The sequence below is a fragment of the Coturnix japonica genome, chromosome 6 (assembly GCF_001577835.2).
Source record: "Coturnix japonica isolate 7356 chromosome 6, Coturnix japonica 2.1, whole genome shotgun sequence".
In the NCBI taxonomy this organism is placed as follows: Eukaryota; Metazoa; Chordata; class Aves; order Galliformes; family Phasianidae; genus Coturnix; species Coturnix japonica.
Window position 1 is genome coordinate 14,798,673 of NC_029521.1, and position 22,736 is coordinate 14,821,408.

General features: G+C 47.5%; 2 long non-coding RNA genes across 4 annotated transcripts in view; both read left to right on the plus strand.

The window, feature by feature from the left end:
• Window positions 1-22,736, plus strand: part of LOC107315902 — a 73,917-nt gene that overhangs the window by 40,812 nt on the left and 10,369 nt on the right. For all 3 annotated transcript variants that reach the window (XR_004307766.1, XR_004307767.1, XR_004307768.1), the window contains 6 exons: window positions 1,688-2,761; window positions 2,930-3,087; window positions 3,680-3,774; window positions 5,227-6,294; window positions 7,836-7,893; window positions 20,867-22,733. This is a non-coding gene — a long non-coding RNA (uncharacterized LOC107315902). The remainder of the gene's footprint in view (window positions 1-1,687; window positions 2,762-2,929; window positions 3,088-3,679; window positions 3,775-5,226; window positions 6,295-7,835; window positions 7,894-20,866; window positions 22,734-22,736) is intronic.
• Window positions 10,144-20,860, plus strand: LOC107315903. Its single transcript, XR_001556103.1, has 3 exons — window positions 10,144-10,626; window positions 11,976-12,132; window positions 12,292-20,860. It is a non-coding gene; the product is annotated as an uncharacterized LOC107315903 (long non-coding RNA).

Genomic DNA, 22,736 nt, shown 5'->3' on the forward strand with positions numbered 1-22,736 from the left:
TTCGCCCGCTGCATTCCCTGGCTATCCATCTCCCTCTGGCTGCCCCAGCCCTGTGGGAAAGGTGAGGTGCCCAGGGGTGGGTTTAGCAGGAGGCCTGGCTGGTTGTGGACCCATTTCTGCAGGAGATGCTCCCAAGGGCAGGTGGACCAGGGAAATAAACTCTTGTAGCTGATGCCTTAACCTATCCAGGAGCAACTCACAAACTCTCATGCAGACATAGCAGGTGTACAGCTTGGGAATCTGTAACGCTTCCTCACCCATAGGCCATAATGAGGCACCTGTCCTCATATAGACCAAACATCTCCAATAGGGAGCTAGCTGGCTTTTTTTTGTTGTTGTTGTTTTTGTTTTCTTTCTGATTTTCATCCTTCTTCCCAAATAGTAGATAATGGACAAAATCCATTCTGAAGGTTTGGCTTTGTCAGTTAGTCATTGGAAATCGTGACTAAATGGTCCTTTGGAAGGTGCTGCTTTAAAGATCCAGGCAATCTCCACTGCCACTTCTTTGCAACCTGAATTTCATGTGGAGTGGAACTGGAAGTTTTATCTTCTGATCTATGAACCAAACACTACAGGAGAAGCCAGATGTTAATATTGAAAGGTAGGCCAGATTTGTCTTTGTGTGAATGGTGTAAATGGTTGTCTTGGTTAGGTGTTAACCTGTGTTAAACCCCAGAGCCAACACTATGAACCACTGAAATGCAGTTTTGCAAAGGTCCTGAGCACTCCTCTAAAGCTGTATTTCACCAGGGTTCTCTCCTGAGCTGTTCTGGCACATTCATATATTCTGATTCTCTGTTATGGCAAGTTTCATCTAAACACTAGGGGGAATTTGAAGATGTTAATAAATGTCTTCATGAGGTGAAAATAAAAGTCATACAGAGGAAGATAAATGAAAGTGCAAGTGCCCGTTTGTGCACGTGCCCTTATATTTGCAAAAAAGGGCATCAGTGCCACATGTGCTGGTAATCATTTTGAGTCTTTGGTGGGACACACCATCACAGCTCAGCCCCAAGGAACTGTAGGCTCGTGTTATTACCAGCAAATGAAAAGTGGGAGGATGGACTTGCAAAGACCGTCTCTATCAACTTCACTGAATTCCCCGATAGTCTTTTACATGCACATCTAACCTCGAGCAAAGATACAGTGAGGCAGTGAATTAAAAAATAGCCAAGAGTGTGTCTAGAATAGCAAGTGCAAGTGGGCATACAGACATCCATGTGCTACGGCATAAGGAAAGATGGCTTGCAATTAGCAGTTCAGAGAAAGACACTGGGAAATCTGAGGTCACCTCCTGGCCCTGCCAGTTTTTCTTTGTGTCCTTACCCAATGCATGCAACCTCCTTGTTCCTGGCCCTGCAGCTAAGGCAAGGAGGCTGTAGTGCCTCCTAACTGGTCTTGTACCTTGGGGCTGTGAAGAGGCAGAGCTGCACTCAGACAGAGTGCACACCTCTGAGCAAACAGGAGTCCAGACAAGAACTATGCAGGTCTGCTGCTGGTCCCCCAAGTAATTACATCAAATAACTGGGCTGACAATAAAACTTTACACTGTTTGTCTATTTGGGCTTGGAGGAAATACTCCAGCTTTAGTTTTGAGTTCTAATTTCTTTTTTTTTCCTTCTTCTTCTTCTTCCTTACTTTTGTTCTCTCTCTCTCTCTCTCTCTATATATATATATTCACTTTTAGGGCAAGTTTGTGTGGCCACTTGCCTCGGAGTGGAAGGAGGACTGCCCTCCTCCTGCATCTGACCACTGACATTAGGCATGCAGTGCTGCATGACCCAGCAGAGAGACCTCATCCGCCAGCAGGGAAGTAACAAGCCCTCTTGGTCAGATGCTGTTGCTCTCTGGACTTCTGCCTTTCTAGGTGGGACAGTGTGGCCTCTTTAACCCCATCCCTGGATCAGTGCTCCCAAATTAGTGTAATCATCCCACTCAAATTAAGTGAGCAGCTCCTGGCTCCTGGCTCTGCAGCCCAGCCCTGGGCATCCCCTCTCAGCCTGGTGCCCACATCCCTCTCTTCCTCCCTCTCCCCCGAAGCCCCCTGCTTGTGGGCTCCTTGATATTTTCCAGTCCTTCCCTAATGAGCACTGCAGAATTACAGCTAATTAAGGATGTAAATGATGCTGGAGAGAGAGGGAGAGGGAGAGGATGGGAAGGGGAGGGGGGAGGGCAGCTACTTGCTGTGTGCAACTCTGCAGTAAAGTGTCTCCTACCTCAGCAGAAAAGTTATCATGGGAGACAATGTCAACTTTATGGAGGGGGGAGGGCCCTCTCAGCGCCTCTGTCCCCGCCTGTAATAGCTGCTGCCTCTCTTTTATGTGTCAGCGCTGCAGATGCTGATGTCCTCCCTCCCAAATGCTGCTTTGTCAGCTGGCGCTGTCACACAGCCCTGGGTCTCTCTCTGCCTCTTGCTGCCATCCTCACTGTGCCAGGGCACCCAGGGGCCTGTCTCCTTCCCTGCAAGGAGGTTTGCCTCTCTTCCTGCCTACAGGTCCACCTCCATGCCCATGGTCTGGAGAGGCTCTGGGACTGGTCCCACTCTGAGAAGAAATGTTTGTGCTGTGACATAGGTGGGATGCTGTGTGGGCAGGAGCAGGCCATGATGGGGACATCCGCCTGACACTGTGCTGCAGAGGGACTTTGGCTGCCACACCACCAGGAACACAGCTCTGCTGGGTCCTCCAAGAGCATTTGGAAGCACTCCGGGTCCCCGCTGCCATATTTCCCTGCACACTGCCTGGATCAGTGGGTTGTGAAAGTACGTTTGTCCCAGTGCTGTGTCTCATCCACCCGTCCCTCCAACGGAGGAGCACATGTTGTTGGGTCAAGAGCAGGCAGCAATGGGCGACAACAGCAATGGTGGGTTTTGTTGTTGTTTCCCCAGATCGCTGTGCAATATATTCCAATTTTTTTTCTTGTCATTAAGCCAGTGCCTCGGAGATGATGATGTAGTCCCTATGTGGGCCGCAGAAAGCACTTCGAGCCGTGCTGGAGTCGTGCTGGGTGGCTCTGATAGCAGAGCTAATGGGAGCGAATGGGATGCAACGAACTGTTCTAATGACACCAGCCAGGGAAGAGACAACAGTAAGAATAAATAAATGTTAACTATTTTCCTCTTCCAGACATTTGCATCTATTGCCATTAAGTTCATTTAAATAAGAGAGAGAGCGAGAGAGAAGGGGAAACTTACTACTACTCTTAATAACGAGTGTCTAAAAATAAATTAGGATGCTGGGATGCACTTAAGGCATTTTAAAAATAAGTCTTATTTTTTCCCCCTTCTCCTTTTTTTTCTTTTTTTAAAGTGTTGGAGGGTTTTAATTTGGGCCGAGTAATTTTGGTGCAAACGCTTGGGCGCCTTTCGTTGGGAAATTGGGAGGAATGCAAACAAGATTTCACTTCATTAAACAGGGGCAAACAGTAGAGAAATTGCACTTACTTATGGAAATGACTTTTAAACATGAACAGCATTTACTTGCATTGCCTTGTGCTGAATTTTTTTTTTTTTTAAAAAAGATTATACATGTGAATAATTCACTGCGGGCCAATTAGATGATGACTTCATTTTTAACCTCTCTTCCTTGCCATCTTGCTGGCTGTCCCTTTCGTTGCAATTTCCACTTTCTTCCTTCTTTTCCATAAATTAATAAAGATCAAATAATCCTTCTCCCTGCAGTGCCAAGAGCCAGCTTCTCAGAAGGGATGTTGGAGGAGAAAACCGAGCATGGCTGGCTGTACAGGACCACCCTGGGATGAAGCAGGAATAACTGGGTAAGATGGCAGGACTGCACCCATTTGTTGGGGAAAAATGGAGAAGTGAGAAACAACCCTGAAGGTGTGGGAGCATTGCACATTATGTAGTGCAGAGCCCAAAAGCCACTAAAGACATAATTACAAAATACAGAATTAGTTCCTTATAAAAAATCCGCTGGTCTACCTGTCTAGTTCCTGTGTTTCTTTTCTAGTACTTACATCCTGTTCCTTGGTACCATACAAAGACCCACCCTTCATGAAATTTTATCCTGCTTTCACTTGCCCTAAGAGGAAGGAGAAACTTTGGTTCCTTCCCAGTGGAAGTCTCCATCCTCTGGCATTGCCAAGGGAAGGCTAAATGGGAACATCGCCCTCAGCACTTCTTACACTGATGCTGCTGGAATGATATTGCAAAAGAGTCCTTGCTGGTGGGGTTTGTGCCTCTTCTGTGGGGTGAAGGTTTGTGCCCTGTCACCTCCTCCTTGTAGATGAGGAAACTGAGGCACGGAATGGAGCCTTCACCATCTTTCACAACAAGCTATTCTCCTACACCTTCAGCCTGTTCTCTTCAAACTGTTTCCTGGGATACTTCATGCTCATTTGGTCAGCGTTTCCTTTCTCATGAGGTCACATTCCCAGCCCTTTCTAAGCTGTGTTTTTATGGCTCTTAGCTGATTACAGTTTTAGTGGGGAGGAGGTGGCTGCGAGCGATGACCTGTGATTTCCAGGGAAGGGGAGAGCATGTAAACTTCAAGCAGTGGGGCCTCCCGCTGGGAGCAGCCCGTTTTAGAGCCCTTGTGTGAATGATGGCCTCCAGGGCACTTCCCCACTCTATTTATTTACCCATGGGAAGCCCAGCATGCCCCCTCCAGCGTCCAGGCCAAGCAAATCCCTCCTCCTGGAAATGGGACAGAGGTCTTTCAGCCTGGACCTGGAAACTTCACGTGGTCTATTTCCAAGTCAGCATCAGTAGGTTTAGAATGCATGATCCCAGGTGAAAGGATGTGAGGCTGTGTGACTATTACACAGGGAAACAGGAGAGCACCCTGCAAGCACTGAGCATAGGTCTCGATGCTTGCCAGTTTACCCAGCTTTAGCTTTCATCCGGGTGCTGCAGGCTGTAGTGGGCCCTAGTGGGCACCTGCAGCAGTGGGGTTTTGGCTGCAGCACTTTGTGATGGGAACTTCTAGCTGTGCAACACCTGGTGCCAGGGCATGGGAGTGTGTCCTCATCACTCCATTTCCTATGGGAGCAATGAGCATCACCTTTTCTCATGGCAAGGTCAGGCAAAGAAAGACAGGACAGAGTACAACAAAGCAAGGCAAGGCAAGGCCAAGAAAGTCAAGGCAAAGAAAGGCAGGGGAGGGCAAGTTCTCTCTCCTCTGTGCAGTCTGAAAATATGGGAATGAAGGGGACTTTAGTGATTATTGATGTATTTGACTCTGAAATGAGCTTCATTCTTTTCTTCAGCTTCCTAATGACAGACACGGGTCTCTGGGCAGTGAATCAACAACCACAAGTGGAAGTGAGCGAGAGCCAGACACAAATATTGTCGTTCCCCTGACACCTCCCACCAGGCACCTCCATGCTGGGCCTGGGTGAGGGCTGAAGCAGACACTGGGCCTGGTCCTGCCAGCAGGATTTCCATCTGCCAACACAGCTGAAGGTCCACCCTTGTCTTCTGTATGGGCCCCACGGAGGGCTGCTGGCGGTGGTGGTGAGTTGGTGATGTTGGAAAGGTGCTGGTGGTGCTGCCAGATACCATCAGCACATGTGGGGTAAGCACATGCATCTCACCTCATCATCAGTGGAAATCATGCTATCAAAATCTGACTGAAATGTGGCTTTTCCCACATGAACTTGAAAATGTTTTCAGTTTGGAAAGAGTAGAGGCGTTTCCTTAACATCAAATTTCTATGAGAATACATTACATAAACATCCTCCCATTAAAAAAATAAAACAGACCCTCACCTTTTTCCTTCTTTTGATATCTTCTGCTTTATAGTGTTTTAAATCAACTGCAGAGTAAATTTCTAGAAATTTCCTTCCATTAGCAAAGAAACCTGCAGTCTTCTAAGGGCTATGTAATCAAACAGAAATATAAAGAGCAAGGAGGGAAAAATAAAGATGTGTTCCTGGCAGCATTTTGGAAGAAAACATATTTAAGTATGAAAGGAGCCTTTTATAACTCACCTTTTGAAGTTCACACCGTGTTAAGGGAGCATCTTGTTCAGAAGTCAAATCTCCAGCTTGGAAGTGTAGAAATCCTCCTCTGCCATTCACCTCTCTAGTTGGGCAGAGGGAATTTCTGATGAGTGACTCATTGCTTTATGGAAACGGAAGATGCCATGTACCAGCTTCCATCAGAGGAGCACAGAAACTGTTAAATGTGTGTTGTCTCCCCTTTCTTCTTCTTCCAGAAGGCAGATGAAGTTCTTTATCTGTACAAGCATGAAGACACCAAGACACACGTGGGATTGCTTTTGCCTGAGGCCACACTGCATCAATTGTCCTGAAAAGAGTCACTCTGCAGTTGATGTGAGTAGTACAGCAGAGGAAAATGTGGCCCAGCTCAGCTCACTGAATCCTCTATAACAAGAAAAAGTGATGTAGGAGGAGTCAGGTCCACGCTGACTTGTGGTGCTGTGGACCACAAGCTGTTGCAAAGGAAGGAACCTGTGTTACTACTGGGTACTGATGCCACAAGATTCTGAGAAGATACAGCATTTTGTGGCATATCTGTCTTCTGATCTCAGGGTCACATGCAAGGAAATGAGTGAGTGATGGGAAAGCCAAGAGAGAAAAAAAAGAAGAGTTATTCTTCATCAGACTGGACACCCCACCTGGGGTGGCCCTATAGCAACAAGAACTACCCTGTTTTTCACCCATTCACCCTGTGTATTCCACTCTGGGTCCTGCTCCCCTCTTCTCTCACCCTCCCCCAGCTTGCCTTATAATTCAGGAAGAGGAGGCCGAGGAGAGTAATATTGTACTGAAGATAGGACTGAAAGGGCAGTAATTTAGAATCAGAGGCTTATAGTATTATTGCCTGCAAAGCCATTCATGGGAAATGATTCCCCCCATCCCCACTCCTCCCCCCCCCTGCCCCGCTCTCCTTGCTCTGCAATAACAATAACAGAAATGCCTTCAGGAGGCTTTGCTACTTGAAATGCAGGCAAAGAAGCGCTTTCTTCTACCACCCCTCTTCTTTCCCTTCTCTTCCCACTGCACTCACTTGTCCCCCCTGCCTCCGAGCCTAACTGCCGCTCCCTCCCTCCTCCCTCCCCCCCACCACAGGATAAAAAAATAAAAATAATAATAGGGGTAATAAGAGAGGAGGTAATGGAACGTTCTCCAACTGGGCACATGTCAGAAGCCATTATATGTGGTGCAGATTTGCATAATTCAAGAAGCATCAAATTAAATTTGCATAATTCCTTTGATTACACTTGTTATTAAATGTAAGTGACATTGATTTACAAAATGGCCCAATATAAGGTTAATAGCAAATGTCACCTTCCAGCAGGGTGAATAGGGTGCGTGTGTGGTGGTGGTGGTGATGGAGGAGGGAGAAAGGGGGGCCCAGGGAGGAAGGCGAGCAGACAATTGATTTCTGCTCTTCTCTTCCTTAAAGGGCTCAGGTCTCCTTTGCAGAGGAGCCTTCAGGTTTGGGCTTCATGTGACAGCACTGCAGCCAGGTAACACAGGATCACCTGCCATGTGGTGTTGATGCTGTCGAGGCACCCGGCTAGAGCCTGGCTTTGCTCATTGCTCTCATGGGGAGCTGGCAAGCCTGGCTCAGCACAGGGCAGAGGGAGCACAGAAACCAAAACCTGAAATGACAGCCAGATGTGTGAGATGCACAGAGACCCACAGCCAGCAGTGAACACCTCTGTGAAGTGCATACAAAACCCACAGTGATACAGGCTCTGTGCCATTGAACACTGCCAGGGCACCCAGAGGCTGTGACACTGACACCACATGTTATGCCATGGTTCCCAGACCATCTGAGCGCTCGCTTTGCAAGAGCCCACCTCTGTATATTGTTCTGCCTCTCTATATTCTGTGCATTTTTCCAGACAGGTGCGATTTCATGCTCGGAAACTGACTGCCAAGTTGTGTGAGCACCCCGGGACTGTAAGTGATAAAACAAAATTACGCATGTAGTGGGAGTGGGCAAACAGCAGATTTACGCGTTGCAGGCAGTTTCAGTGATGTGCGTACCTGGCCATAATCTTGTTTTGGTTCCATTGAAGCTTTCTTTTTTTTGCAAATCAACAGGCTGGGGGAGGAAAAAAAGTCATCAGTTTTGATCAAATTAAATGTCTTGTTCAGTGTGAAAAAGAACACTTATTTTGGTGACTGAGCTCTGCAAACATTGTCTAATAGAATCCAAATAACATCAGAAAGGAAATGTCATTCTGAACCAGCGATCAGAGGGCTTTTTTAGGATGTGTCAAAAGAGAAGGCGCCCAGTTTTCTGGAGTGTTTTTTTCCTAGGGCTTCAGTTTAGCTACTTTGAACAGCACAAGCTGATGGAAATGCCACAAATTCACAGGCAGCTCAGATGTGGATCTTCCTAAGAAAAACTGTCCTAAGGAGAGGAGTCTGTCAGGCAGCCTGTCTGTGTCTCCATGAATGAGGTGCAGACCAGCTCCAGGTGAGACAAAAGGAAAAGATTTAATGGCCTTAAGATGCACCAGGGGAGGTTCGGGTTGGATATTAGGGGCCTTTTCCAAATGTAATGATTCTGTGATTCTACAACTTTATGATATTAGAGCACACAGGCTGCATAAGTATCCCACAACTGTAATTGCTGGTGTTGAGATTGTTACACACATTCTGGGATAGACACTGATTAGATACCTGTATGCTTCAGTGTTTGCATCAGGAAGGTACAGTGATTGGTTTATAAATCCAGGTTTTTCAGCCATTTGCAGATGGTTTTCGTATTCTGCTAATCAGCTTTTTGAAGCCGTAGATGTCTGTACTCAAGGGGCACCTACCTATCTTTCAGATCATAGAATCATAGAATCACAGAATGGCTTGGGTTGGAAGGGACCTTTAAGATCATTTAGTTCCAATCCCAATGCTGTGGACAGGGTTACTGGCATAGTAACTGATCCCCCATAGATCCCATCGTGGTAAATGGAAGCCAACTATAATAATCTAGATGATCATCTGGTGACTGAGGGATATGAAGTGTATTGCACAGGCCTTCGGGCAATGGGGCACCTTCCCCATGCTGCTGTGGCTGCTGCGGGGCTGGCCCAGGGCTGCCCGTGCTGCTGGGAAGCTGTGGCCAAGCTGTGGCCCCTGGCAGTGTGGTAGGGAGAGGCTGGTGTGAGGGGCAGCCCCTGCTCTGGCTGACAACTGCTGACATCGTCATATTTAGCACCCGCACGCAGCGAGCCTGAGCGAGGATCGCGCGCTGGGTGAGCCAACTGCAAATTAATCGTCAGTTCATTACTGCTCCGTGCCTTTCATCCTGACAGCAGCCTTTCAGACGTGGGTATAATTGGAAGGGTCCGTGCAGCAGGAATTTGGTGAGGGGGAGCAGACGGCTCTCTGCTCCCTTTCTCAGGCTGCATTCTGGGAACAAGCAGCCAGCTTGGGACAGAAAGGAAACAAATCTCTTCCACCCCTGTGTCTCTCCCCTGCCACCTACCCCTTGCCATGCACAGGGCTGTCAGTGCCAGGAGGTCTGTCTGCATCCAGGAGGTTCCCTCCAGCTATAATTACCCTCAGCCTGCAAATAAAGTGTGCAGAGCAGCAGGGCCACTTGCAAGAACTTGAGTGCATGCATTGCTGTCAGTGCTGGTGGTGGGCATGTGGTTGTCAGCACCTCTTCCAAGGTCCCATTGCAGAGGTGCTACAGAGGCAAGAGTGTGTCCACAGCCAGAATAGGGGACTGTGGGTCAGGTGCGGGCTGGATGTCCGAGATGGGGAGGCTGAGCCACCCAACAACCTGCTCCTCAGCTCACAGCTGTGTTGCTCTGCTCCCTAGAGTGAGGCCATGGTGGTTCTCTGCCAGCCGGAGCGAGCTTTGCTGTGGGGACGCCAGCCCCCCTTCACCGTGTCCCCCCCTGCTCCTCCTGTGCAAAAGTTATTGTCGTCTTCGTGGAGTCTCAGGTAGGCAGATGAATGGGAAATGTTCCTCTCCATTACTAGCTGCACTTGACTGGAGTCTCATTACATTACGATGGCGCTTTAGCAGGCGAATGGGCCTTGCGTCTGGGTTCCCAGCACCCCTCATACCTCCCTGATAACGTAAATTACCCTCCGCCTCATTGCCTCAAATGATCAAACATCAAATTGCTAGTAAAAAAAAAAAAAAAAAAAAAAAAGAAGAAGAAGAAAAAAAAAAGAAAAAAAAAAAGAGGAAAAAAGAGAGAGAGAGAGAGGAGGGAAAGGAGAAAAGCTGAACAGAACCATGGGTTGAATCTAGATGGTTTGTCAGCAACAAGAGACGAGTCAATGGCTCTTAAACACTTGCTAAAGATGAATCCATTGAAGGTTTTGTGCTTGGTAATTTCACTGAGATTAAAATACACCTGTAAAACCCAAACAACACTTTGTAACTCCAAGCTGCACCAGGGAAGACCTGCTACCTCAAAGCTCTGCATACTTCTTTTGGTCAGGGGAGAGAGACCCGCAGGTAACCTGTCTTTCTCCAGTACCAGACTTCATCAAAGCAAAGAGTTCCATATATGCAGTGTGGATTGGCTGTCGATTCTGTGGCTGAGCAGTGTGCCAATCTGCCCTCCTTTCATCCCCCTCCTGCCCCAAGAAACATCTCCCCAGTCAGAAGAGCACTCCCAGGAGGAGCAAAACAAGGAGGAGAGAAAGAGAGGAGCGGGAGCAGCACGGGTACGTGTGGGGATGCTGAGAAATATGGATCTCGGGCAGGGTAACGAGGCGCAGTGGAAGGAGGAGGCTATACGTCTTTTCTCAGTATTTAAACGTGTGCTTAATATGGCGCTCAGTGGAATGGTTAATCTGCTAATGCTGGTAGTGTTTGCTGTAGTACTCAGAGAAATGTTTACTGCAGTATTTCATGGGGATTGTGTTCTGGATGGCACAAAAGGAGGAATCGCTCTAGCGTACCAGGAAAATGTTCATTGCAAAATATACTGGAATATTAAGAGGTTTATTTAGTGGCGTACTTAGTATAATATGAAAAGAGCTAAGCACAGAGTGTTTTATTAATATTTTTGGGGTGTGGATGAATTTCAGTGCTCGGGAAGGTTATGGAGAAGCAATTCCAGCAAAGGCTGGTTATATTCACAGATTTATAGATCTTAAGAGCATAAAGGACTCTTTGATCAGCTAATCTGACCTTCTGTATAACACAGGTATATACAGTGTGGACATACCTCCTGATTCAGCAAAGCACTTTAAGCACTTGCTTAAATTTAAGCATTTGAGTTGCCCCATGGAAGGCAGAGAAAATAACCCTATTGAATCAATGGGACTATTCATGCCCTTAATGGGAAGTGGATGTTTAGGCATTTGCTGAATTGGGACCACAATAAGATAATGCAGCTAAATGAGTAATTCATAGCCACCCATTTATTCAACTGCTTTTGCCTCCTTTTCTGCTGGTGGATTGCTCTGGAGCCAATCGCCATTTCCTGCAATGTATTCATTGTCTGAAGTCATTCACTGAATAATTTCAGTGAAAACTCCTTCTTGATAGCTTGCTCATAAACAACTCATTGTGAATATGGGAATATACGCACATACGTTTTCACAATGCGTGTGCGTGCTCCTGTGTGTGTGTGAATGGACCGTCTAAACACATGTGCACATGCATGCACAAACCCAGGGTCAGCACCTTCAGCTGCAACAGGGAACCCCTTGGACGTGGCCTTGTGATTTTGCTCCCATGTTCGCTTGGTGCCCTCTGCCTCACAGCACATCCCTTGCAGGAAAGTGACCCGCTGGGGATTTCACAAAGAGGGAAATGGAAGAAGGAGCACAATACGCTGCAGTGAACTCAGCATACGATCGTCCACGTTTGTGTACCCGTGCCAGGCCCTCCATTCTCTGTCCTTACTCAATCGGTCATGAATCAAATCTGATTCATTTCGAACGCATTGCTCAGGGATTTTTCAAATCAGCCAGGGCGTATCTTCTCCAAACAAGGGTGTTTGTGTTTGCAGACTGCCTGTGGCATGGCATCGGTCAAGTAAGAGGCTTGGTATTTTTCTGAACAGGAACAAAACTGCAGACCAGGTACCATGAATGAGCGGGGCGCTTGGCGGGCAGAATTGTGTTTGTGCAGTGGGCAGCTCCAGTTCTCATGCAGAACTTACTGGGCATTACGCATTACAACGTGGGAATCGTTTGCTTCTGATGCAGGCTGCCTCTCAGGTATTCTTACTAAAAGTCACACTGCTTTTTAGGATCTGCTTATCTTTTCAGGAAATCAAAGGAATTACCTTGATGTTCAGGAGTAAAATACAAATTGCCTACAAATTAAAAGCTGAACTTGATGTTTCCTGCATTTCAGTTTATCTTCCTTCTTTTCAGGATGGCAGAGAGAGATGTGACGGAAAACAGGAGTGAGATAGGCAGTTTTGGTTCCTATACTGACCTGACTGTATGCTCCATGCTCTCCTCCGGGGCTGCTGGCAGCTCTGGAACCCAAAATGGCTTCTGAACATCCCTCTGTTGCTGCAAGTACTGGAGCTGACATGCTTGGGGCAGAGTGCTGCTCACTGGGACTGATCGCAGAGAAAACCCTCTTGTTTGCAGGTGTGTGAGGTTACATGGAGGAGGTTTGCATGAAGGAGGCTTGCTTGGAGGAGGTTTAAAGCAAGGCTCATTGATGAGAGCTGGTTGTGGCAAGCGTCAGGAGGAGCCATAGTTGGGTTGTTTCATTAGGACTTTGAGGATCATTACTTTTCCTTCCATTTGTCCAACTGAAAATTCATAGAGTTTTGGCTTTTTGTGGTTAATCTGAGGAGGGTTGTGTTTTTTTATTCTGAGATATTCCAGCAAAACAGAAGGACGCTGTAAGTTGTCCAGGACAAATGAGATATGTAGATGGCCACTGTCTTTTCTGAAGAAGCAGTGATTTCACACAGGGAAGACCATCCCAACATGAAAAAACAATCGCAATTATTCTTCTCCCGAAACATAAAATGAAACCTTTTGCCTTTTCAAAATTACCATTTCCATTTAAATTTTCCCCAGTGGCAGATGACCGGCCAAATCCAGCATAAGCTAGCCAACAGCCCATCAGCTGAGGGCACCATTTATTCTGCAAATAAACTTTATTCACTGGAGTAAAAAGAGCAACAGCAAATCCCAACACTGTGTTCCTAAAAGTTGGGCTGCGGTCGGATCTGCGGTACGTGCTTCTGCCAATATTTGCATAGCATTTGAAACAACAGAGACCGTTTGGAGCTATCTGGGGAGCACCAGGGCAGGGTGCTGGGCAGAGCCATGCAGGGACCCAGGCCGAGGTTTGTTTACCCCGCGGCTCAGTGCTCTCCAGACTGCTGCGGTCAGTGCTGCTCTCCTAATGGAGAGCCTGCCACTTGTGCATGCAAAGAATCATTTGGGTGTTAGTTTTGTTTGCCAATACAAGCCGCCCATTAGCTATCTTAATCCTCTTTCCTAACAGGCTTTAAAAAAAAAAAAAAAAGGGAAAACAGAAGGTCTCTCTCTCTCTCTCAAATATTGTTGTAGAGGAAAAAAATGCCCTTCTCCTTTTCTTTTTCTTTTTTTTCTTTCTTCTAAATGGAAATGTCTTGCTTTATTGTAGTTTTGCCTTCTGAAAGTTGATGTATTTTTCACTGAGGAGGCTGGAAACTGCTTGTGGAGGATTTACAAAAGGAATAAAACTCTGACTTGTTTCGATGCTTTCACAGAAAATGAAAGTGAATGTCAGGAGCCGCTCTGGGATAAACTTCCAGCAGATATGGGGTTAGATGGGACCGGTTTGTGCTCATCCTGCTCACTGCCTTCCCTTCCCGACATTGTTTTGGATGAAATGCAAAATCAGATCCTGCAAGATGTGATCATTTAGGGTACTGTGGCATATTTTGAAACAGTAGGGCTGTTAGCCCCAGCATCTTGGCCAAATTCCAGCCTGGATAATTACATTCTGCCGGCCTATATTCCAGCCTGCAGTTCAAATAGGGAAGAAAAAAAAAAAAAAAAAAAAAAGAAAAAAAAGAAAAAAAAAAAAGACTTATCATTTCTCCTCCAAGAAATCCTGCTGTGAGATGACTGATGCTTTTCCACCCCAGAAGTAGCTGTGATTCAGGAAACATTGCCTCCATGTTCCTCCACGTCTTACCCATTGCTGTGAGGAAGTCTGTCTGGCTCCTTGGTGGGAACAAAGCACAGAGCTGACCGGGAGGGAGCTGCATTGCCTTGCACATCCCCTTCACTGCTCTGTGTCCCTCTTTGCATGGAACCCTACTACACAGGGCCACGTCCTCACAGCCTGCAGCAGGTCTTTGTGCTGCCAGCAGCCAAGGGTGGGCTGGGGAGGACATGAGGCACAGAGGGCAGGCCAGCCACGGTGGGAGAGGGAGGACTCACTTGACCCGTGCCTGTAATTTGTAAAGAGCATTTTTACACCAGATCAATGCTTTCCTCAGCATTTTAATGCACCCCATTGGTGTCCTTAAACTCTAATGATGCAGTCTGTGAGAAGCTGCCATTTATTACCCACAGATGGGGTGATAATTATTGACAAGATTGTAACTAATAATTAAACCCATTTGCTCCTTTAAACAAGTTGGTGTGAATTATTTGCCGGGAGAGCTGTAGCAGGCCTGTGGTCACTCCTCCCCATGGCTGAGATGCAGTGCTGCCAGGAGCGGGCCCTGCATGTAAGATGAAACGTGGCTGTCCTGGGGACCAGACCATCCCGGGGACCATGCTGTCCCCTTGCAGCCCACACTCCAGCCTGCAGCAGAACCAAGCTGGTGTGGGGGCAGCACCAAGCTCCTGCCCAGCCCTATCGTGGCCCTATCATGGCCAGGGGCAGCACTGCAGTGTCCACGTGGCTGTGGGGCAGTTGGGCAGAGGATGAGGGTACGAGGTGGGGGGAAGCAGAGCACAGCATCACAGTGCTCAGAAGGCCGCCCGGGGGAGCTGCCTTCCTCTGCTGTACGTTTGGAGGGAGGGTGTAAATCTAATCTCGGTGCTAGGGTCCATTAGCATTAGAGGGGAGTACTGTATATGCATTCATTCCCCGCTCTCACCCCTGGATGACAGAGTACCCCCTCTGTTGTCTGCTTTAGCACACTGGGAAAGGCTACCCATTAATTCTGCAGCAGCAGTGGATAATGCTGTCGTAAGTCTTAGGTGCCTCTGAATTTTGTGAGCATTTTACAGTAATAAATACCCCACTCTTCTGCATTTAATTAGTTGTGTATTACACAGTTGTTCCATCTGTGCTCTGATTTGGCTGTTTGCTCATGGAGGTGGGCTGGTTTCTTGTGCTCCCGCTCAGCCCCAAGGAAGGAGACCAGGATGTGGTAGAAGAGGTTTGTGGCAAGAGAGGGAGAGGTGCGATTGTGAAGGTTTGTTGTACTGGAAGAGCAACCCTGAGCTGAGAAGATGAATGCAAAGCAACCATGTTGCTAGAAATAAGCTTCGGTACATCCATAATGTTGATGCAGTCTCACCCTCTGCAGTGCAATGCATGCATGTCAAACTGCTCAGGGCTGGGTTTCTGAAGAGGTTACTGTGCTGTTAAATGTTCTGGCAGCAGTATTTGCCCTGTTCCTGCTCTCTCCCCTTCCACATGTACCATGTTGCACAGGCTATGAAATGACGATACAAACATGTCCACAAAAGCTCATCTGCGTGTCTGACTTTGCTTTCAGCATTTGTCGTACCCTTCTTCAGTGAAAAAACTATGGGAAGACCTAAAGCCTCACCCTTGCTTGCTGCATTACATGATCCCTCTTTGTGAAACTTCACCGAAGTCTTGCACCTGCAGGACACATTTCACAAGGGCAAGCAAGCACACTGCTCTCCTAAATCTGCAGGAGCCTGGGTTCAACCAGTGAAAAGTTGGGCTGCAAACTCCAGGTCCTGGGTGAGAAACATCACGGCTGCAGGGCAGAGCTACTGCTCTTCTGTGAGGCTGATCTGCTAATTCAGATCCCTCCGGGGAGTGCTGACAGGTTAACTTCTCCTGGCAGACTCAATGTGCGTTTGGTATTATTTCTCCACGACTCTGACTTTATGCCTTAAAATATCGCCTGTCATCCCCCTGCAGCTTGCAGAAAGGTGGAAGAAAATTGAAGTTGGCACAAAAATCCCTCAGAGAGTGTGCTCTGGCTCGCTCAGGAAGGCATGATGCCACAAGGATACCTGCCCTGGTCAGGTCTGCGTGGCTGGTGGAGCCCATACTGTGCACATCTGGTGGTGGCACCCAGGGAGGTGTGGGGACCAACCATAGCCCCATGGGGGTGTGCTCACCCTGCTGCCTGCAGCCATCACTCAGGGCTCAGAGGGGCTATTTACCCACTTAAAGCTAATCTCATGCATAATTCTTGGAGGGATCAAGGCTGTGGGAGAAACCAAGAGAAGGCAGTGAGAAGGCATATGTCAAACAGGGCTGTGGTCGAGAGCTCTCTGAGGCTTAAACATAACATTTGAGAAAATGAGTCCATTTGTTTCAGAGGCATCCTGAACATTGGCATGTAGTAATTCCATAATGGATCCATTTAACCAGCCTTATAACTGAAATATCCTTAGCAAATATTTCCTTTAATAGCACTTAAAAAGGGAACGCAGGCAGAGAAATTTTAAAGCACAGCTGCATTATTGCTGAGTTCTAGTTCTGAGGACTTTCAAAGTACCAAGCTAATTTTTCTCCACATTTGGCTCAATATTTAACAAATCAAATGAGATCAGGAAGAAACCTGAGGTCAATGTTTTTAACCTGAGTTGTTCGTTAAATCATCTCAGCTCTGCAGTAACAAATACAGCAAGCGCATGTTGCAGTGGAAGGTAATTCAGATAATCCTCAGAAACTTTGCAATAAGATCATCATTCCAGAGAACAAGGCTGGAAAAGGCTGTTGGGAAGAAACCTTTCTGTGGGAAGTTCACAAAGATGGGGCCTGGAATTAGAATAAAAGCCAGATTTCAGCCTCAGCTGTAGTGATTAACTGCCTTAACTTTAGTAATCGTTAATGAGCATCTACATGAGCCAAACCAAATTGGCATTTGCACAGAAGCAAGACAGGTTGCATCCAGCCCGAAGCTGCTCAGAAAGATGGATGTAAGCCATGCAGAGGAGGGGCAGCTCTCACCAAAGCCTTTTTCAGCCTTGTGGCAGCCACAGGCTGCCTGCTGGGTAGGAAAAGAGTAGGGACTGCAGCACTTAGGGCCATCAGTGTTTGAAGGGAGTTCCTCAGGCACAGTTGGGTGCCCATTTCCATAGCAAACAGGAAAATCAGAGCTTCTCTCTTCTCAGGGCCACCTGTCCTCCTGGGTCTGAGAGTGAGTGCAGTCCCTCGGGTCACCCCAGTAATTGCTCCTTGCGATTTAGCAGGTAGATGTTAATCGTGCTGTCCACATCACACAGCCCCTCGCAGATCACCAGCAAGGGCTCTCTAGGCCATCGGTGGCCCACAGCCCTGTTTCAGAAGCAACGTGCTATAATAATGTATCCCTAACCATGCTTTATACCAATAAGTAGGCTATAACCCTGTCAAGGTGTGCTGGTGACTCTATAAACCATGAGACCTGAATGGTCAATGGTCGAGTGGTTTAAAGCTGTCACCAGAATACTGAGATAGCCTTATAAGCCTTGTGCTGCATGGCTGGGGATACATTATTCACTATAATATATGGTAAGAAATACCTGTGCAGGGTCTGAAATGAACTGCTCTAGCCACTAGCCAGCATGGCTAGTGATCAGGGAAATCCGTCAGCATTTTTGTGTGCAACGGGAGGCAAAAAGACAGAGGCACCGAGGAGGGGAAGCTGCCTTCTCTGTGCAAAGAAATTGCGTTTCCTGTAGGGGATGGAGGGTGAGTACAAGCAAGCCGCAGTCTGAGAGCACAGACAGAGCCCCTCACTGCCCAGGACTGAAGGCCTTCAGACCCATGCAGGCCCATGTTCTGCAGCCACGAGCCCTATCAGATGGTGGGTGTGCTTTGTTCATCCAGCTGGCATGAACTGTGGCAATTTTGCATTCTTCCTAGCTGAGCAGCCCATACCCTGCCTAGCTGGCTGGTGGTGGGTCAGGGTGTGTTGGGAGCTTTTCCAGTCTTTCTATTAAGTATAGTATAGTACAGTATAGTGTATCAGTCAAGGTCTTTTGTGGCATATTCTATTTGCTGAGCTCCAAGAACTCAATGAAGAGGTTCACTAGCATCCCCATCATATTGCTGGGGAAATCAAGGCAAAGTGCAGTGTTACCCAAGATCACCAGACCAGGGGACGAGTCACTAGTTCTTGGAAACACGCAAAACTTCAGGGTCTTTCTTAAAGACCAGAATTTTAATGGACAGCTTTGCAATTAAAATCAGGGAAGGAGCTTGTGCCAGCTCATACCCCACCACTGCAGAGCTCTCTCCTGCCATGCTGTCAGCAATATGTGCAGCGACTGATGTTTATAACCGATGAAAAGTGGCTACTGACGCTCAGCTAAGCCTCGTATTTAAGACCCTCTGCAAGCAGAAGGCTTAGAGAAAGCAAAGGTGGGCTTTCTCTGTGATGCCTTGTAACAATTCATGGCCATCATCTGCCTCCTGTATGCATGCACTATGGATCATACTGGGATGAGCTGTTTCACCTACCATGAATTTCTTCCAGTCTGCTCTTCTGTTTTTGGAGGAATAACATGGACTCAACTCAGAGCAGCTCAGCTATGGCTCATGGCCAGGCTAGGTGCAATATGTGCAATTGTAGGGTAAGGGAGGAAGGGAAGGCAGAAGTAGGTCTGGAGGATGCCCCAGATCAAATGTGGTAGCACATGGAGGAGTGAGAAGAGCTTTGAAGAGGCTCTGGAGTGGTTTAGGACTAAAGAAGCCTCTGTCACCCACAACCTTGGCAGATCAAAGACTTTCCCATCCTGGCAGTTTATGCCTCTCCAGCTGTAGGAGACAAAGTCCCTGAGAGCACGCCCATGTGAGTGCCCTTTAGGGGCGGGGGAGAAACGAGGAGGGCTTGGGGGATTTCATTAGGAGATGGGAGGGGAGGGAGGAAAGCCCTGGTCCTGAACAATAGGCAGAGCTCAGATCGCCTGGAAGGCTTGGCTGGTTTGTTTTATTTATTGCATAGACATACATATGTATACATACATACGTGTATGTATGCACACGGACATGTGTATTGTTTTCCATCTATTTATTGCCCTTTATCAGGCATGGACCAGGAGCATCGCTTCTCATCTCAGCGGCTGGCAGACAATAGGGCTGCCGGGGATATGCTGAGAACGGGTACAGGGAGAGGGAATGGGCTGCTGGGATCAGTAGCTGGGAAACCAGGGATGGGCTGGAGGAATCCGGGGGTGTGAGCACGGGCTGGCCACCCCCGCACCCCCCTTGTTATGTTAAGAGCCCGTCCACCAAGCAGGAGCCATGCGGTGCAGGGGGAGCAGAGGGATGGCTCTGAATGCGGCCGCCCCGGCATCCTTCTGTTCTCCATATGGGGACATTGTCTGGCCTCAGGCTGGCAGCCCCCTCCCTCCACGTCGCCTCTCTTCCCCCACTGTGCACACGTCAAATGTTGGTTTCCCTTTTGATTAAAACCCTCGGAGCGGCCAGCGGGGTGACGGGCACCAGGAATTTGTGAAAGATGGAGGAGGAGGAGAAACAAGTTTGTGTTTGCCGAGCGGAAGCCACTTCCCTCCATCCCCCCTCCCTCGGCCTCCCTCCCACCTCCTCTGGGCTGACTGTGGCTGGGGGCCAAGCAGGCGTGGGCGAACAGGGTGCTGTGGAGGACAGATACCCAGAGGAATTCACCCACCCCACCCCAGCCCAAACCTGCTGCCCTGACTGCAAGGTGCTACATCCACCTGTAACCTTACTGCAGACCAAGATGCTGCTCACAAAGGGTTTCCCTGCAACACCCACCTTGTGCAGCCCCATTGCACAGCTATGGATAAGCTGGTGGGTTCTTAAACCAAAAAGGGCTCTCTGTCTCCCTCTGTCCAGCTCTTGGCTCTTAGTTCCTAAGCACTTAAACTTTCAAGTCCACGCTTTGCTTGTTTCCTGTGCTTTCCACCAGAAAGTTGTGCAAACTGCATTAGAAAGTCTCATCTCTAGTGATTTTTTATCTTTGATATTAGTGAAGATAGAACTAATGGCGTCGAGCAATGTAAGGAAGAGGAAGATTAAACAAAATCTATCCTCTGCAAAAACAAAGCAATCAATAGAACATTATCCTGCCGCGGTGCCTTTCAACTTACTTTGATTTGTGAACTCCCAGAAAAGCTCCTGCAAAGGCTCAGCACCCCAGCAGGCAGCTCCCAAACTGCTGAAATCACTTTTCCCACCTTCTTCACAGCAAGTCCCTGCTCTGCCAGGGATCTGCAGATCGCAGGCTGAAAAACGGCATCTGCCAGGATGCGAGTTCAATACTTAATATAGCGGATCTTACCGCTATCACAAGCGGTTCTTGTGATATCCTCAGAGTTCTTACATGGAGAACCCTTTGGGAAGCTCACACTTCTAGTCTCACACTTCATCACTCTGCTCTCATCTTCGGAGCCTATCTGCTGTGGCAGAGAAATACCGAGTGCTGCTGTTCACCAAACATGGGGAATGCGACAGATTACAAATGGGTGGGAAAATTCTGGATGCATAGATTTTCTTGTAGAAATAAACAACAAAAGGGATTTTTTTTCTTTAAAGGTACGTTATTTTTTTCCTCCAGTAATCATAAAAAGAAATGGTAGTTCAAACTCAAAACCAACTCATGGTTTTATTCTCTTTTGTTCTGTATTTTTGGTTCTGCTTTGTGTTCTCTCTTTCATTTTTAAATCCCTTTGGCTGTAGAGAAGTATTCCTTTTGGAGAGGAGAACGCTTGTTTTTAAACAAGGGTATAGCATAGGAAAGGGGGGGGAATAGGACAAAAGAGAGTTTGGTGTTTAAGGTACAAAATATTTCCTTTCTAGGCCATGTGCTGACATTGAAAATGTGGTTATGTGAAGAACTGAAATATCCGAGGTGAGAAGTTAAAACAACTACAAAACTTCCAGAATTCCTTTTCATGAGAAAGAAATATGTAAATACAGAAGCACCTCCGCCTGAAACCGGGACAGACAACGTTCAGAAGTATTGCAAAAAATGTCACAACAGCAGGGCTGTGTTTTTCCCAAGTTGTTCTACAGACCTTTAAAGATGCTGCTTCATGAAATAACGAGTGGTTCATTCACCAACCCATCAGCTTGGGAAATATATGCAACACGAATTCATTTGTTTCCAGCTAATTGCACTTTCATTTCCTCCTCCTGTCTGTGCAAGGCGATGTAGGCTGGGGTTTGGAGCGGTGCCTCCCAGGCGGTGCTGCATGCGCTGCTTTCAGTGTGCAGAGACCTCACAGCAGAACCCAGCCCAGCCGGGGGATGCAGCCGCTCCCTTCGTTTAGGCAAAAAACATTTGGGGCCCGTAGGTTTAGAGAGAGGTGGGACTGGCAGTCCTCTCATGTTTTATTCCTGGCTTCTGCCGTTAGCGTGCTGTACAGTTGTAGTCAAACAAATGAACTTCTCTACATCTTAGTTACCCTTTCTGTAAAATGAAGGTAATAATATTTATCCAGCTGGGATGCTGCAAGGAGTAATTAATGTGTACGAATCACTTTGAATTCCTCTAACGAAGTGCAAACTGTATTAGTTCCCACAGAAACTGGTAATAGGTTTGTGTCTTCCTTCACTGAAGGTCTGACCTTAATCCCCCAAGGGTATTCTTGAGGAAAAACTCTTCCTCCTATTTGTATTACAGCAGTTTGTAAGGGCCTCTCCCAGGACAGAATCCCCGTTGTGCTTGGAGCTGTACACTCATCCAGTAACACACAGACCATGCACTAAAGATCTTATATCTACACTATGAAAATCTAGGAGAAAACAAGCATTAACCCCTTTTCAAAGGTAAATAACCAAGGCACAAAGCCAAGTTCTCATATCACTTGTCTGATGTTGCACTTTCCATTTTGAAGTTGCCAATGGTAAAAGGCTGAGTTCCCCTCTGCTGGGATGGCTCAGAGAGAGCAGAATTTGGGAAGGTCTAAGTTTGCAGAGGGAGGACACCAAATGGCTGCAGGTAGGGCGTGTGACTGCTGGTCCTGTTCTTCGTCTCATGCTCTTTTGGAGGTTTGGATGCGTTCTGTGTTCTGATTTCAGAACTTCCAGTCATCTTTGTGCTGTGGAGAGCAAGAGAACAAGAAAATTAAAGGACTGGTTAATTTGGTTTTGTAAGTCTTCAAGCAGGTTTGGGGAAATGCGGATGTGCCTCCAAGGGCTGCTGCAGCATTTATCCTGCTCGTGTTCTTTGGCTGATCTGTTAATTTCTGACTGGAGTGACATGTCTTGGTCACACTGGGGAACACCGAATAGGGAAACCAGTCTGGTCACAAACAAAACCATCCCATGTTCATCTGAGCAAATCTGCAACACTACCTGCCCCAGACTGCCAAACCCAGGAAGAATCCTGCACTATCCCAGTTATGTTTTCTATCAGCAGAGATGTGATTCCAGCCCTCTGTCCTGGACTTTCTTAATCTGTCTGGGTAAGTGAAACTGTGGATCACAGCCTGAACCTCTGATTAACCATCTGAGGCAAGTGATGATTCAGCTGTGGGAGCACAGGTGAAGGTAATTCAGCTGTGCTCCCAGCAAGGGTGGAGCTCCACTCTACCTCTCCTGGATCCCATTTAAGGGCTGACCACCACTAAGGTAGCATCTCTTTGTGGAGGTTGCTCCTGTGTGGAGTTCTTGTGGAGAGCCTCAACATCAGTGAGCACCTATCATGAAGACCTCAGAACTGGTG